The sequence below is a fragment of the Ambystoma mexicanum genome, chromosome 12 (assembly GCF_040938575.1).
Source record: "Ambystoma mexicanum isolate Mex_15411 chromosome 12, UKY_AmexF1_1, whole genome shotgun sequence".
Classification (NCBI taxonomy): domain Eukaryota; kingdom Metazoa; phylum Chordata; class Amphibia; order Caudata; family Ambystomatidae; genus Ambystoma; species Ambystoma mexicanum.
This window is the reverse complement of record NC_090936.1, coordinates 186,139,649-186,155,443: the sequence shown is the minus strand read 5'-3', so window position 1 is coordinate 186,155,443 and position 15,795 is coordinate 186,139,649. Positions and strand designations below refer to the sequence as shown.

Below are 15,795 nucleotides of genomic sequence, written 5' to 3'. Positions count from 1 at the left end.
AACAATGCTGAAACACGTGTATGGGGTTACTGATGGTACTCTTGTTCAGATGAGAATTGCCTAGCATTTTGGCGCTGGACTGCCCCTGGGCAGGACAAAGGCTGATATGCGGGGAAATTTCTTCTCTGTGAAAAGGACAGTGAGCTAAAGACTTGGTAGAGTCTCTCCCAGGGGTTATTCACCCAAGAACAGGTCATTGGGCTGTGTTTGTGCTGGTAGAGAGATTCCCAGACCCCCCTTTGTTTGCATACATTAACTTTGGGTTTCACCCTAAGTTAACAGGGCAATCCAGACGTGTACCCCTTGCTCACTGTTCTTAGAGAGGCAACAGTATCACCTCACTGATGATGCCCAACAAGGCTGAAACACGTGTATGGGGTTACTGATGGTACTCTTGTTCAGATGAGAATTGCCTAGCATTTCGGCGCTGGACTGCCCCTGGGCAGGACAAAGGCTGATATGCGGGGAAATTTCTTCTCTGTGAAAAGGACAGTGAGCTAAAGACTTGGTAGAGTCTCTCCCAGGGGATATTCACCCAAGAACAGGTCATTGGGCTGTGTTCGTGCTGGTAGAGAGATTCCCAGACCCCCCTTTGTTTGCATACATTAACTTTGGGTTTCACCCTAAGTTAACAGGGCAATCCAGACGTGGACCCCTTGCTCACTGTTCTTAGAGAGGCTACAGTTTCACCTCACTGATGATGCCCAAAAAGGCTGAAACACGTGTATGGGGTTACTGATGGTACTCTTGTTCAGATGAGAATTGCCTAGCATTTCGGCGCTGGACTGCCCCTGGGCAGGACAAAGGCTGATATGCGGGGAAATTTCTTCTCTGTGAAAAGGACAGTGAGCTAAAGACTTGGTAGAGTCTCTCCCAGGGGTTATTCACCCAAGAACAGGTCATTGGTCTGTGTTCGTGCTGGTAGAGAGATTCCCAGACCCCCCTTTGTTTGCATACATTAACTTTGGGTTTCACCCTAAGTTAACAGGGCAATCCAGTCGTGGACCCCTTGCTCACTGTTCTTAGAGAGGCAACAGTTTCACCTCACTGATGATGCCCAACAAGGCTGAAACACGTGTATGGGGTTACTGATGGTACTCTTGTTCAGATGAGAATTGCCTAGCATTTCGGCGCTGGACTGCCCCTGGGCAGGACAAAGGCTGATATGCGGGGAAATTTCTTCTCTGTGAAAAGGACAGTGAGCTAAAGACTTGGTAGAGTCTCTCCCAGGGGTTATTCACCCAAGAACAGGTAATTGGGCTGTGTTTGTGCTGGTAGAGAGATTCCCAGACCCCCCTTTGTTTGCATACATTAACTTTGGGTTTCACCCTAAGTTAACAGGGAAATCCGGACGTGGATCCCTTGCTCACTGTTCTTAGAGAGGCAACAGTTTCACCTCACTGATGATGCCCAACAAGGCTGAAACACGTGTATGGGGTTACTGATGGTACTCTTGTTCAGATGAGAATTGCCTAGCATTTCGGCGCTGGACTGCCCCTGGGCAGGACAAAGGCTGATATGTGGGGAAATTTCTTGTCTGTGAAAAGGACAGTGAGCTAAAGACTTGTAAGAGTCTCTCCTCTCCCAGGGGTTATTCACCCAAGAACAGGTCATTGGGCTGTGTTCGTGCTGGTAGAGAGTTTCCCAGACCCCCCTTTGTTTGCATAGAGTTCATGCCTAGTTCACATACAGCTTATACAATAATATGCAGAAGGATTACATGAGTTTGCATTTCCATCCAGTTACAATGGTGATGTATATTCTTGGATCCCGCGGTAAGCCTTAGTCTATATCCCTTCACAATGTAGTTCAGCCTGTGTCCACGCTTGGCGTTTGCACTTCATTGTCGCCGATGTGTATTCATGGATGAGGCTTGTTAGCATAGACAATGCTAGGACAACAATTCATACATAGTACAAGGTCTCATTACCTAGTCTAAACAGTCGGCCCTTGGACAGTCTAACCATTAACAGAACTCAAAGGTCGGGAGGCTTGGTTGCAAATTAGAAACACAGTCCACCATTTTAGAACAGAGAATGTACGAACAGAAATCAAAATGGCGGATGATTCTAAAATGGCGGCGAAGTTGATTCAAAATTGGATCTTTGCAACGCGATTTTATAAATCAAAAGGAGGCATAATATGATTTCCGTTTAACAAACCCTCCTTTTGGCCTAAGCCAAGTGCTAAACTAAAAACGAGTCACTTTACGAGTAACTTCACATCTCAATGTTCATACAACCTGAATCACATTCATCAGATATATCAATCGCCATAAGATCTGCAGCGGAAATTTCCTTCATCACAAATCCGTTGGTCATTCTTTCCGGTGCGTGTACCTTTGGCCCTAACGTTCCCATAGTCTGTGCACAACATCCCCCCAACATTGAACATATGGCAGGAAGCCATTGTATACAGCAACAACAGAACAACAGAATACCCAGAATTATCAATAAGACTGAGAGAAGCTTCCATCCCCAAGATCGCAAGAAGTCCCAGAATAAAGTACCAAGATCCCAGTTTCCCTCTGGAACATGTACTTCTGAACTTAGGACGTGCAGATTTTGTATTGCCTTAAAGATGGTTGGGGAGGAATCTGGTACGAAAACACAGCAAGCTGAACCCACTAATTTGCATACTCCACCACGCTCAGCCAAGATGACGTCTAATACCATCCGATTTTGTAGCGCCACTAATCTGATTGCCTTTTGCTCTAGAGCCATGTTATAGAGTATGTCAGTGGTCCGGTTGATGGTTTTCTCCAGTATTCTTGCTAGTCTCCTGATATCCCCGGAATTCATAATCTACCCCCAAAAAGGTACAAAGGATTTCGCTACATCGCCCAGAACTTGTGACGAAGTATCGCCATTCTCGTCCCGCCTTGGACGAGCCCTAGAGATTTCAGTGGTACTGGCTATAAATACCCCTGGTAGCAGAATTCCTAGATAACAAGTTCCCTGCCAATCCCTAGGTAGCCATGGAAAAGCTTCATTACCGCAAACAAAGTAGACAGGTTCGCCCACATATAAATGGTCTGTCCTCACTGGTCAAGTTTGCAACATTGGTTCAACCCTCGAAATCGCCCATTGACTGAGTACCATTCCTTTGTATGCAGGAAGAAACTGAGTTGGGGCTCTGATTAACAGTTTAAGAAGGTGGTGTGGCATCCCTATTGCCTATAGGGGCCATCTTAAAAGAAATCAGAGATTGAAAAGTTCTGGACAGTCTATCAGAAGGCCTAATAGAAGCAACATTAAGCTTGCTCCTATTTGCGAAGAGTGAGCATCCAAGAGGCGTTAGGACTCGCCTTTCAAATTCGGTCAAATTCGTCCAATAAGTTCCCTGAGATGCTATCATTCCATCGGCCAAAGAATAGTGCCCTTAGAGAGGCATAACATGCAGTTGTTAAAGGCAAAGGATGACTATACCAGCCCAACCCTTTTTCCCGATGTTGCAGTAAATGGGAGCTAATCCAGCAATTAGTCCTGTTCAAAATGCCATGAGTTGCGTTCATTTTTAACAGTAATGTATTATTATGATAGCTCTGTCTATGTTGAGAGTCTCTAGGAGATAGAGTGTGCAGATGCACGAAAGGTATAGATACAGTAGGAACATTCTCAGTAGGCAAGAATGTTTCAAGTGGGCGTACTTCTTCCATATGCCAAAATCCTAAGGCAACTAATACTATGAAACTGGTTAACACAATTGCAAGAAAACAATACGTCTTGTAAGACCATGTATTTGATCGTCCATTGTCATTGTTGGCCACACACGCGATTGTCTGTACCGCACGAGTTGGGTCGATAACAGGCATTGTTCCTGGAAGCTCTTCACCGATAAGTTCCTGCGAAAATCTCCGTAGTCCGTTTGCTAGTGATCTCCTGATCACGCGTTTTCTTAGTCTTTCCCAATCCCCAGCCACCTACTTTCCTTCAGTGCAGAAAGTGGGAAAGAACAATCTCTGTAATTATTTTCCTTGTGGGCACAGCCGAACCGTGCAGTAAGTCTAGCTCCGTGAACGCAGATTGTACCTTGTGACTCCTGGTACTGTGTGATCTGCGAACAGTGCGTTGCTGCTTCCTGATGGAAGTGATGAATTTACAGCAGAACCAAACAAAGGTGCAAAAGGATCTGCAGGAGAGTGTGGAGATGAAACAGCAGTTTCCCCACGCCCCGTGGGCTCAGGGAGTGTCTCCGAAACACTCTCAGTGCTGCTCAATGCTGGAAGATCACTGGGAACAAAGCAAGTAAGTTTCTCCTTATCTTCTTCATCGTGTGGCAAAGGGAAAGGTATCCTCTTGACATGCGAAGCGTGGATCCAGTGTTTCTTTCCAGCTACTCGTACGGCAGTCTGTGTGGCCAGGCGGACCTGAAAGGGCCCTCCCAACCTCCGTGCGAGACAGGATGCTCTCTCAAATGCTTTGGTCAGCACCCAGTCACCAGGTCGGATGCTGTGACCTGGCCCCTCGTATTTGGCTGGAAGGGCTTCTCGCACCTGTCGATGAATCAAATACAAATTTTGAGTTAACCGTTCATAATATTCAGAAAGAAGTACGTGCTCTATATCCCTCAAAGCCCTAGGTTTAGGAATATTCCAAATGTTAGCTGGCCTACCCATTACCACCTCGTACAGGGAGAGCCCAGTCCTAGTCTGTGGGGTCGTTCGCATCGAGAATAACACTATCGGTAAGGCGTCCGGCCATTTCAAAGTGGTGCCGGCACACGTTTTAGCGAGCTTGTTCTTTAAAATTCCATTGTGCCGCTCTACCAATCCAGCACTCTGAGCATGTCTGGCCGAATGGAACCGTTTATCGATCTGTAATCGCGCACATATATGTAGAAATAAAGCAGCGATAAAATGAGGACCATTGTCCGACCAGATGACCCTCGGCAAACCAAACCTAAGAAAATATTCCTTAAGCATGGTTTTTGCCGTTGTCATTTCTGTGGCATCTTTTACAGGAAAGGCTTCAACCCATTTACTAAAAGCACAAATAACAACCAGGACATGCTTCAGATTATTACAACGCTCCATTTCAATAAAGTCAAAGTGAATCACCTCGAAAGGGACAGAAGGTGGACTAAAACTACCCCTTGGTGTCGATGTACCCTTCCCCATATTGTGCTGTAGACAGACCATGCAACTCTGGACAAAACGCTCAGCAGTTTTCAGGATGTTAACATTTACCCAGACAGTTTCTAACATTTTGCAAATTTTCCTAGCGTATATGTGAGTGGGACCATGAGCCATTGAAACCATCATAGTGATGTACGCGTCTGTCAGCATCCATTTTCCCTCCAGGTTATCCACCCAACACCCATCATCATCCAACCTCGCCAAGCCCTCACCCCTTTGCTTAGTTTCCTCTAGAGTGGCATCTGCTTGGATATTTTTTATAGAATCAATTTCTTCATCTATAGTACAGACATTTGTGGCTTCCCTTGTAGTGTTCATATCTGAATAGAGATCAGTAGCAGTCTGTTTAGCTATCTGGTCAGCGAAAGCGCTCCCTTTTCCTACATCATTTATGATTTTCTGATGTGCCACGCACTTCATAATTGCTAACTGAGTGGGACGTTCAAGGGCTGAGAGTAGCTGAACTATCAAGGTGCCATTTTGAATTTCCGTTCCATGTGAGGTCAAGAAACCTCGTTCTGCCCAAAGTCTACCGAAGTTGTGAACTACCCCAAAAGCATACTGGCTATCAGTATATATGTTTACTCTAAGCCCTTCAGAAAGTTCACAAGCTCGAGTCAATGCAATAATCTCTGAGGCCTGCGTGGAGTTATGCGAAATTCTTTTGGTTTCCACAATCGTGCTTAGTGTAGTGATGGCATAAGCAGCAGTGGATGTACCATCCGGAAATTTGAAACAGGAGCCATCGCAAAACAGCTCCCATTGTGGATCGTTCAAAGGTGTATCTTTCAAATCAATCCTGCCTTTAGTTTCTTGTTCTGTGGCATAAAGGCAGTCATGTGACATTTCATCACTGCAAGCAATGTCTTGCGGAAGAGGTAATAATTCAGCTGGATTCAATACACAACATCTCTTAATTTTGATATGCGGTGCAAACAAGATCAATTCATATCTCGTTAATCGTGCGGAAGTGAGATGTTGTGTTTGTGTTCTATTTAATAGAACGTCTACAGAGTGAGGTACCAACAAGGTTAAAGCATAGCCTAGGACCATACCCTTGCTCTGTTTTTTAGACGCAGCAGCGACAGCTCTCAGACATCTCGGCAAAGCGCATGCAACAGGATCGAGGGTGGATGAAAAGTAACTGCACAGCCCATGTTCCTGCGTTAACACAGCCAAAGCACATCCATCACGCTCATGCACATACAACTCAAGGGCCTCTTCGTAATTTGGTGTGCCCAAAACCGGTGCTGCACGCGGTCTTGAGCAAATCAAAAGCTTTCTGGTGTTCCAAGTTCCATGGCAATGGCAAAGAAATGCCATTCTTTGTCAGAGCTAACAATGGTTTGATCACTAGTTAGAAGTTCGGGATCCACTGCCTACAGTAAGAAGCCATTCCTATCAAGGCTCTGACTTCCTTCTGTGTATTTGGAAGAGACATGCAAGAAATGATTTTAATCCGTTCAGGCATCAATCTCCCTCCCTCCTTTGACAGGAGATAGCCTAAATAGGCATCCTCCTTTCGACAATATATTAAAACTTTTTCAGTGAAGCTTTATGTCCATGCTTTGCTAGGTGAATAAGCAACAACACAGTGCCCTCCTTGCAAGCCCTTCCTGAGTCTGCAGCTAAAAGAAGGTTGTCGACATATTGAAGCAATGTACAAGTAGCAGGCAACTCAAGTGTATCAAGCTGTTCTTTCAAAGCCCTACTATAAATGCTCGGACTTTCCGTGTACCCCTGTTGCGCACGGGTGAATCTAAACGAGCGTACCCTTAGGGTAAACGCGAACAAGTATATGTTATCCTTGTGTATAGGAATGCTAAAGAAGGCATTCTTAAGATCTACGACACTAAAATGAGTAGCAGAAGCTGGGATCATCGTTAATATCGTCGTTACATCAGGTACAATAGGAAATTGTGGAGCGACAATCTTGTTGATAGTGCGTAAATCAATAATAAAACGAAAAGGAATTTCATTATCTCCTTTCTTATACACCGGTAAAATCGGACTATTGCACAAACTACCTGCAATTTCTTCAATTACCCACGGTGTACAAAATCGGAAACTATACACTTCAAAGCTTGCTCACCATCAAACGAAATCTTATACTGTGGAATACGTGGCAGCTTTACTCCTGGTTTCAAAATGATTTTAACAGGCTCAATCTGTAAAACACTGACATCATTGTCCTCAGTCGCCCATAAACATTCCGGAACGTCACTAAATTCCGGCGGCGAAGGTCTAGTCGAAACTGTGAGGCATAAAATTGCTGTGGTGAAATCGTCAAACGCACTCCATCCGAAGAACAATGAATTTAATTCCTTCAACAGATTCAACCCCAACAACTTCTCACCACAGTTCGATGTCAAAAGAAATGGACAGTGATCAGTGAATGGACCGAGTGCCAGCAAAGAAACCGGACTAATCACTGGCGTACCAGAAAACCCTACAGAAACATTAGTTTGCCCTGACAGTGGAATGTCTGGAACCCATGAATGGTCAATGGAACACTTATGTGCTCCTGTATCTATCAAAAATAGATGTTTCTTATTTCCCACTATCATTTTGACATAGGGACTAGGCGTTGGTTCCAAACCCTGCTTCGGGCAATCCTAGCGAAACAATATATCGTCAAAGGGAAGGTCTTCAGAGAGATAAGCAGTAGAAGGATGATCAAAAATGTTTCTATTATCCATACTTGGTGGCTGATTGTCTTGTGAAAAAGACTGAGAATTCTGAGAAAACTGGCTTCTACCAGGACCCCTTGCCGCAGGGCGTCCTCTGAATCGTCTACCCATGATACCAAATGTGTTATTAGACCTCTGCTGGAGGATCGGGCATTGTGCTGGCCAATGACCCTCTTGTCTGCAATAAGCACATTGTTTCGCGTGTACAGGACCCAACGGCACATTACCTTGTAGAACATACTGTCCCCGAAACTGTGTACTACCCCCTCTAGGATCTCTAACAATCTGTTGCAACAACACCTTACTTTTCAAGTCTCCCTTTTTCTTTTCAATCCTTTCCTTCTCATTGTTGACTCGGTTTTCATAATACTGAGCCATATGCAACACTTCAGACTGAGACTTAGCTTGCCAAGCGCTCTCAGAAGTCATCATTTGCAACTGGATGTCAGGTAACAATCCACGCACAAACTTGTCTACAAATAATCGTTTTCCAGACTCTGTGCCTAAAACTTGTCCACTAAAATCTGAAAATACTTGTTCAAACCGATTAAAGAATAAGGTAGCACCCTCAGATTTTCCTTGGATACAAGCAGTAAGTTTGTCCCAGACAATCCTTCTCTCAGGAATTAAAGCTTTCAGTTTTATCACTATTCTATCAGGCAAAGTCAGTATCATCTGTGCTGGTCTCTCACCAGCTTTCCTTTCTCTATCTTGCCTAGCCAAATTATCCCATGTGTCCCCTAACCCTGGTACATTGTCTACTGTCCTGATCTGTTTCCACAAATCAGCAGGTAGGAGCACAGGAAATAAAAAGTCTATATCACGCAGAGAGAATACTGACGACTGCAAGACGGATTCCATTTCTTTATAAAACCCTGTTGGATTCTTCCTAATATCTTGGATAGATTGTCTAATGGTATTCACCTCCTGTCTTGAGAACGGGATGTGAACAAACTGTGATACATAATGTGCATCAATGTCATAGGCAGCTACACCCGTTGCGGCATTAGCCGGAACCTCAACTTTAGGGACAAATGTCGGAGGAACCTCTCTCATAGGCAACTGAGAAGTAGTCAACTCCGAACGCTTACTGAGCAACAGAGCCAAATCGAGCGCTAAAGCAGCTAAAGGAGTGTCAAACGAAAAAGCTCTCTTGTAAATATTCAATAATTCTGCAGGACAACATATCTTTCTTTTTATACATTCATCCTGCAGGTATTCTACAATAACCTGTATCACTTTCCTCTGCATTTCTGGCGTATACTGACTATACGTGTTATATACTTCTATGGGAGATATCGACATGTCTGAAATCCATCTAAGTGCATCTCTTGTGCAAATTCACGTTTCTTCACTCATCGATTTACAAAGAAGAAGGAACCGTTTCTGTACAAACATAGCGCCCAAACTATCACCATCTATTTCATCATTCCGTAACCTTTCCAACTCCCTTCTATACTCAAAAACCCTCTCGACGTGCTCACATACTTTCTCCGCAGTATCTCTTGAATATGCTAAAACATTCAGATCCCTCAACCCTTGTGGGATATCTATATCATTCAATCTGTTCCACATTACAGATAAATGAATTCCCAGTCCTTCAATAAAAACAGCTTTCTCAGGAAAACCTTCTAGATTAGAGAGTGTAGCAAAAACATCAGATTGTTCACCTTTCTCCATGCACTGTCTAGCCCATGCATTCAGATCTCACTTTCTTTCTTTAGACACTGTATTGCGTGTTACAATCTTCGATTCCGCTCCTTTATCAACTACAAGTGCAACAGAACCACTTGGAAGGGAAAGAGTAGACACATCTTGTACAATAGGTAACGAAGGTGCTAACACTGGCGCAAAAGACAAATCTACCGGACCCACGACAACAGGCAAAGGTGGAGCTACTGGTGGAGGAGCAACTATAGGAAGAGGAGCAATAGCTGGTGGCGGAGGAGTAATAAGAGGTGCAGGAATTATTACGGGAGGAGGAACAACAGCAGGAAGAGTAAAGCAACAGGAATAGGTACATAAGGAGGTGGCGCAGTAGCACCAGGCCTTCGTTCATTTAAAAGTTTGTCAATCAGTTTATCTGATGCATGAAAATCCTTAGATGGGTATATTTTCTGGATGCCAAGTTGAAAAGCCCTATCCATGTTTCTAGCAGACTCTGACTGTTTTTGTTGATCATATAATAACGCTTTCTCGGCGTTCGACATATGTCGGCGCGCATGTTTCTCTCTACTTTTAAGCTGCTGCATAGCTTCTTTTTTCCAATTTTGTAATATATGAAATGCTGCAGGTCTAGCTTTTTTCTTTAACAATATAGATTCTAAATATTCTATGCAAGAAATCTCAAAGCTACCATTGATTGGCCACTGAAGTTCGGAAGCATGTTTAGTTTGTCTGTGCCAAATATCATTAAACACTATACTACCAATGCCGTACTTACAGTACATAGTACATGACGGTGACCCCTCCTGTGGTGCCGGACGGCCAAATTCCAAAGATTGTCTGTCTCTGCAGAATAATGCCCTGAAACAGGCAGACAATTTCTCAGGCATATCAGATTACTGATGGTCAGTAATTGTACTCGCAAAGACAATGCGCCAAATCAAATATCAGGATACTTAGGAATCGGGGCACGACTCACCTGATCAAAGGACTAAGGGAGGTCCGATCGGATTACTAAGAACAACAAAGGACCCTCGTGGTTGGTGAATTCGGCAAAACTGCCCACCTCGATATATGGACCCTCGTCAAGATGCCGTCTCGGACCGCGTGCTCACCGTCCAGGGATCGGGTCGTGCAGTACTGTTGAGGTGTCACGTCTCATCCAAGAAGGGGCCCCCTTTCTCACTGTCCGAACCCGGTCCGATAGCCGCGTCAACACTTCAGCGAGATGGCATCAATCTTGAGGGTCCCTATTCGCGCCATCTGTAAAAACAAGGAAATATCGAGGCCGAGTACCACAAAAGGAAATACACCAAACACGGGCTATAAAGATTCATAGATCTTTTATTCTGCGCAGTTTACAAAGAAACATAGATACAGATAGCTATCTGGCTCTCAACACCCCACAATGAGTACCAGCCCGTCAAAGAGAGGAGCGAGAGTACTGGACATCTAAACATTTGTGTTTTTATACAATTTCAGCAATATTGTCCAGCCCCTCTACATGTTAAAAATCTGCGGTCTAGAGTTCGTGCCACAGCTTATACAATAATATGCAGAAGGATTACATGAGTTTGCATTTCCATCAAGTTACAATGGTGATGTATATTCTTGGATCCCGCGGTAAGCCTTAGTCTATATCCCTTCACAATGTAGTTCAGCCTGTGTCCACGCTTGGCGTTGCACTTCATTGTCGTCGATGTGTATTCATGGATGGGGCTTGTTAGCATAGACAATGCTAGGACAACAATTCATACATAGTTCAAGGTCTCATTACCTAGTCTAAACAGTTGGCCCTTGGACAGTCTAACCATTAACAGAACTCAAAGGTCGGGAGGCTTGGTTGCAAGTTAGAAACACAGTCCACCATTTTAGAACAGAGAATGTTCGAACAGAAATCAAAATGGCGGATGATTCTAAAATGGCGGCGAAGTCGATCCAGAATTGGAACTTTGCAACGCGGTTTTCTTTGCAGAGTGACTAGGCTTAGGCCAATATAAATCAAAAGGAGGCATAATATGATTTCCGTTTAACACTACAATCCATTCAGATACCACCCTACCCATGGCATAGTATAGCCACAGACTTTGTGGTCGACCGTCCTAGGTCTCCAGCGATGACATGCGTTCAGGTGGTCATCAACTGTTTCAGCAAGCTAACCCACTTAATCCCATACCCTAATTTATCTAAGCCTGTTCAAATGGCTTTGTGTTTTTTTTTGGGACATCTACCTGTACAACAGACTATCAAAAAAGATAATAACCAATAGGGGCACTGAATTCATATCCTGTTTCTGGACGAGCATCTGCTCCCACCTCCATATCAAGAGAGCTCTTGACTCCGGATATCATCCTTAGAGCAATGGACAGACCGAGAGGACCAACTAAACTCTTGAGCAATACCTTAAGGTGATTCTCCAACGCCCTTCAAAACAACTGGACTTAGTATTTAATCATGGCTCAGGTTGCATCCAACAATTCCCTACATTCATCGTTAGGACCGGAGCCCTTTCTACTGTGTTTACCGTTATCACTCCAAGATGTTTTTCAATGACGCCACCCATCACCAGTCCCATACCATCAGCTGATGACCTTATACAATGTGTACAGGAGGAACACTGTGTTTTCCAATAGGTGTTGGATAACTCCAGGAAAAGCCAGTAGATACAGGCTGAAAAGAAACAACATCCGGAACTGGATCTACAAGCCGCTTTCCACTGGAGATCTACACCTACGTAACTTGCACCCCGTTTCAGGGAACCTTTTCAGCATCAGTCATCGTCTCTTATCAGTGTCATCCCATCTACAGTTGCCAGTTACCTGGAGGATACATCCGGAATTCCACATCTCGTTGTTGAAGGCACCAACGGATCCTATGGCAGATCACCTCAGAAACCCAGACCAGTTCATGTGGACGGCCAGTCAGAGTATGAAGTACAGGCCATTTGCGATTCCAAATTTAAATGGAGATGTCTGTACTACTTGGTGGATTGGAAGGGCTACACCCCCTGTGATCACTCCTAGGAACCGGTCTCTTATGTACATGTTCACAGACTCATTCATCAATTCTATTCTGCCTGCCTGTGGAAGCCTAGTCATCAACTCTGACCGGCAGGAGGTCACAGAGTCACGCACCGAGCTGTGGCCACACATCCCGGCACCCCCTGCACCTTACCTCATGTTGCCGCCTGTACCCGAGGGGGCACTTGCACCTGCAGCGACATGATGCCAGCGGCAGTGGACCGGCAGTGACTCCTGGGGATAACCAGTTATCCCATAGCGAACAACAACAGCGGCAGCAGGCAGGAACACAACAAGGTGCAGCGAGACACGGCCAACGTCAATGCATCGGTCCGCTAGCAGCGTTTCGCACATGCGTGGTCCAGGCAGCTTTAAAGCTCCCCATGGCAATGGGGAACACAGGAAGTAAATCACAGTTTCCACCGATACAGATATTTTTACTTTGCCGACCGGATTCCCAGTTGCATCTCAACGCTAAAGCAGGAGGCTTTTCTTGCTCTGCCAGTTTCTGGTCTTCGTTGCCTGCCTTCTCCCTCTTTTCTTTGTCTTGTCCCTTCCTTTGTAGTTCCTTTCATGTGTCCTGCCTGTTGGGGTCTGTTCTACGGCCTGGAGTCTGCCTTGGATCCTTGTTGGCCGTTTTCGCTGTGTATCATCCTTGACACTTCCCTCAGTGCTGGCACTGTCTCCGTACCACGTAAAGCGGGTGTTGTCGGCCCGTGGTGCCGGGAGCCTGCCCCTAACTAGTACCAGTGTTGATGTTCTGGGACCAGTGAGGCGTTAGTTCTTCATCCATCTTTCCACGTGAAAGTTGCAGTCCAGTCAATGTGGATACCAGAAGGGACAACGTCCATCTCACTCAGGTAAACGTGCTTTTCTGCTTGAAATATAATAATTAGTTGGTGTGGTGAATTAAGGCAATTCGTCCCCTCTCTCTTTGCGACTAGGGATGTGAGACTGCTAAGCTTAACACCCCCTAGAGGGTAGGGGACGCAGGATCCCATTGGAAACACTCCACCCACAAGAGGACACACAATCACTAAACAGGGACGTGTTAATCTCCTTTGGATCAGGAAACAAATAGTTTTGTTGGTTATATGGGAGTTAACTTGTATAATAACTTACAACTTATTACACAAATGTCTAGTATGGTTCCTAACCCTTTTCAGGCACCACACTCAACTTGGAATGGAGAATGGGAGATAAGCCCACACCACCATTGCATGGTGGATAAAGACCCAATCAACAATGGACTCAGCGGAGAAAAGAATCCTGCAGAGCTGCAGAGGAGGGGAGATCTCATCCTGGGAGGTCTGGAAAGAGGACCTAGCACACTCATGGCATGATGGATATACCCATAGCCAGGCCTGTGAAATGCTCGACAATCCAATCAGATCAAGGGCCACAGAAGTGTGGCCCATGAGAATCCCCAGCTGGCACAACACCGACCCGACGCCAAAGCCCCACAGGAGGACAATGGGAAGGGATCACCAGCACCACCATACGCGGAAAACCTAGAGGAAGCTGGAAGGGAGAAACAACGCTGGCCTATGTGGATGCCTGCACGGGGCAACACCTCGCAGAGACAGAAGGTATGCAGTGACTCTAGGGAGCAAGGATGAGTGCCGAAAAGCCAATACAGACCACTAGACATAGTCAGAAATGTGAGGTACCTGAGGGTGTCAGAAACGTGGACAACACACTGTGCACACCTTGATTTGGACGATCTCATTACATATAGGTTGTATATTTTTATATATATATCTAGAGATATTAAACAAAGTAAAGGTGCGGGGGAGAGGTGCTCAGCCTTGGTACCTAGGCTGGAGATAGAGGACAAAAGAGAGATGTCCTTGAATTGAAGTTGTTTTGAAATTGTTGCTTTCGAAATTGCTTATTGACTAAAAATATTATATTGTTTAAATTTAAAATGTTTGTTTTCTTTATAGAAATGTTATTCTTAAAGAAAAAATGCCCCTGATGAAGAGTTGTTTGCTACTCGAAACGCGTTGGGCCTACCATCTTGTATGAATAATAAATCGTCTTGCTTATGAATTTATCCTTCAAGTTGTCAAAATGTAATTATTTAGTGAAATTTTGAATATATATCTGAAATGCCTTTAAAAGACTTTCCATCTTTAACGATTCTCTAATCACCATTAGGCTTTGGCCTTTTAGATAGTGTGCAGGGGACGAAGCTTTCCTAATAGGAAAACACTCTCTTTTGTACCTGAGGGTGTCCTCACCTCTTTTTCTGCACAATCCACCTCTGAGGTGGACAGGGAAAGCCCATAGCTTTTAGATCCCGACCCTGAGGGTGGATATGCGAGGGAGGATCACCTGGGTGGAGAGAACTTGGGGAATAGTGAAAGGACATCATTAGGTGAGCCACACCCTCCTTTCTCTTTCACACTGAAACCTCTACCCCTAAAGCTATTGTGGGAAAATGTCAACCCCTTCCCTTCTCCTCCTTTCAATCTGTTCCCCAGACAAAACATTTTAGTACTACTGGGACGAGGAAGAGACCAACTAGGAGGACACATCCTCATTCCATAGACACACACATACATCAGAGACAAAACAGGGATGAAAAGGCTTTGTTTATTGAATCGGACAATTTCTGAGACTGATACGAGGAAGAAGACTATGAAGGCATACCAGAGAAACAATCGGGCATGTCTGCATAATGGAGTCATACAAAGTCAGGCAAGAGACCTAAACAACCCACACCTGAGGTCACTAAACACACCTGAACTATATAAAAATGCCCACCATACAGGAGGAAGAGGAACGGGCTGTAGGAGAAGAAGCTGGAGACCCTGGAGGCTGGAGCAGTGCTGCACAGGAGAAGGGGATGCTGTCGCCGTGGTGGGCTGTATGAGGGTCCAGAGGTCCTGCCATCTGCAGAAGCAGGTCTGGAGGGGAGAAGCAGTGGAGCTCCCCATGACAGCAGCCGCCGCTGAGAGCAGTCAGGAAAGCAGGCACTATGTGCGTGCAGACAGCGAGAGAAAGGCGGAGTTCAGAGAAGCCGTGAAGCAGCAGAAGCCGTGAGAAGCCTGTTGCGAAGGATGCCAGAAGGAAAAACACTGCTGTATGCGACAAGTGAGTACAGAAGCAATATACACTCTGACAGGGGCACTTCAGTAACGTGTAGTAAAGTCCTTTACTGCTGCCGAGTGAAAGGCAAGGTAAGTTAAAGTACTGTTGAATCCCGGAATTAACATTATTGCAAATCGAATGAAGTGCAATGGATTGAATGCACTTCTGACTACCAAACACAGTAAAA

At 45.0% G+C, this 15,795-nt stretch overlaps 1 protein-coding gene across 3 annotated transcripts in view; it reads left to right on the top strand.

The window, feature by feature from the left end:
• MTERF2 (mitochondrial transcription termination factor 2) overlaps positions 1-15,795 on the top strand; it is a 145,489-nt gene that overhangs the window by 62,634 nt on the left and 67,060 nt on the right. The gene's annotated exons all lie outside the window — the stretch shown is intronic.